Source organism: Eschscholzia californica, unplaced genomic scaffold, assembly GCF_041429995.1.
Source record: "Eschscholzia californica isolate CP2 unplaced genomic scaffold, dmEscCali1.0.p SCAF_112, whole genome shotgun sequence".
Lineage (NCBI taxonomy): Eukaryota > Viridiplantae > Streptophyta > Magnoliopsida > Ranunculales > Papaveraceae > Eschscholzia > Eschscholzia californica.
The window spans coordinates 17501-20000 of NW_028238213.1; positions in this window are offsets into that span (position 1 = coordinate 17501).

Consider the following 2500-nt stretch of genomic DNA (forward strand, 5'->3'; position numbering starts at 1 on the left):
CCAAGGTCGTCCCATCGATCTCGGAGAAAGTACATCATAACATCGGAATACACCCCGACATCGATATCGGAGAAAGTACATCATCATAACATCGGATCGGATGCGTATCCGTCCAAGTGCCATCGACACTTCGAGAAGTTCGGACCTAGCTTCCTAGCATGTTGATGCGTCGGTGCTAATGGGGACATAAAGATCCCACGACGTTCCGAACGGAAGTAGCCGAAGTGTTCCGTGCGTGTGAACTCCATTGTCCCATGTGCCGGCTCTTGACTCCTAAGATGTCCCATGTGAAGGCCCTTCATGGCTAAGAATGTCCCGTGCAACGTCCCTTGATGATCCCCATAAGGTGTCCCATGTGCGTCCCATGCCGTGCCCAGCCTTACCAAGGCCGTCACATGCTGTCCCATGCGCGTCCCGTGCCGTCCAAGCCTCACCAAGGCCGTCCCAGGCCATCCCGAGCCTTAGCAAGGCCGTCCCGTGCTGTCCCATGCCGTCCCGAGCCTCACCGAGGCCGTCCCGTGCCTCACCAAGGCCGTCCCGTGCTGTCCCATGCCGTCCCGAGCCTTACCAAGGCCGTCCCGTGCTGTCCCATGCCGTCCCGAGCCTTACCAAGGCCGTCCCGTGCTGTCCCATGCCGTCCCGAGCCTCACCAAGGCCGTCCCGTGCTGTCCCATGCCGTCCCGAGCCTCACCAAGGCCGTCCCGTGCTGTTCCATGCCGTCCCGAGCCTTAGCAAGGCCGTCCGATGCGCGTCCCGTGCTGTCCCATCCGTCCCGAGCCTTAGCAAGCCCGTCCCGAGCCTTAGCAAGGCCGTCCCATGCGCGTCCGATGGGATTCCCGAGCTTTACCAAGGGCGTCCCGTACTGTCCCATGCCGTCCCGAGCCATAGGGACGCTGTCCCGTGCGCGTCCCCTGCTGTCCCATGCGCGTCCCCTGCTTTGGCTCGGCTGGCCCGTGCATTCTATGGGGTCGTGGGACATTTCGAAACCCACCCGGGCCATTTCGACTCTCTCTTCATTTATACTATTGAGGTATTATTTATGAATTATTGGAGAAAAGAAACGGAAGAAAATATTTTTTTTTCTATTTTTTATGAATTTTCCGGTGTTTATTCACTTAAAAATTCATAGAAAAATAAATATTTATCGGAATCGCTATTATAATATATCAAAAAAATCCTTGCGAAAAGGCCTTTCCAACGAGTATAAGTTTGCTGGATTCCGACGAGTAACGAAGGAGTAAAGGCCCAGTATGCTTGGTTAAAAAATTGATGTTTCCTTGTGAAAATAGGCAAAACAATAACTTTGCACTATAAGGGGGAGGGTTGAGCTCCTTCCCCAGAGCGTGCACAGCACTTGTGCTGGCACGTTCCCTAGTGCTCGCCAAGCACCATAGGGCATCCAAAGGGCAAAGCTCGGCCTACTACATGATGGGAAGCTTCTAATATGTCGGAATACGAAGAGATTTCGTGCGACCCGAAGCTCGGCTCGGGCGTCCCGGCCTGTCCCGAGCTGTGCCGAGCGCGTCCCAGGCCGTCCCGAGCCAAGTCTCGGGCGTCCCAGGCCGTCCCGAGCCAAGTCTCGGGCGTCCCAGGCCGTCCCGAGCCAAGTCTCGGGCGTCCCGAGCTGTAGCGAGGGCGTCCCAGGCCGTCCCGAGCCAAGTCTCGGGCGTCCCAGGCCGTCCCGAGCAAAGTCTCGGACGTCCCAGGCCGTCCCGAGCAAAGTCTCGGACGTCCCAGGCCGTCCCGAGCAAAGTCTCGGGCGTCCCAGGCCGTCCCGAGCTGTGCCGAGGCCGTCCCAGGCCGTCCCGAGCAAAGTCTCGGGCGTCCCAGGCCGTCCCGAGCTGTGGCAAGGGCGTCCCAGGCCGTCCCGAGCAAAGTCTCGGGCGTCCCATGCCGTCCCGAGCTGTGGCAAGGGCGTCCCAGGCCGTCCCGAGCTGTGCCGAGGCCGTCCCGAGCCTAGTCTCGGGCGTCCCAGGCCGTCCCGAGCTATGGCGAGGGCGTCCCAGGCCGTCCCGAGCCAAGTCTCGGGCGTACCTGGCCGTCCCGAGCTGTAGCGAGGGCGTCCCATGCCGTCCCGGGCTGTCCCATGCGCGTCCCGTGCCGGCCCGAGCAACAGCCCGGGCGTCCCGTGCCTCGGCCCTTCCAAGTGGTGCTTCGTCGGACATCTCGATATCCACTCGAGCATTTTCGACCATTCTCCATATGTGGGTGTGTGGGTATTTATCAGGAATATTGGAGAAAGAATCGGGAAAAAAATATTTTTTTTCTATTTTTTTTGAATTTTTAATTGTTTATTCACTTAAAAATTCATAAAAAAATAAATATTTATCGGAATCGCTATTATTATATATCAAAAGAATCCTTGTGAAAAGACCTTTCCAACGAATGCAAGTTTGTTGGATTTGGACGAGTAACGAAGGAGCAAAGGCCGAGTATGCTTGGTTAAAAATTTGATGTTTCCTTGTGAAAATAGGGAAAACAATAACTTTGCACTATATAG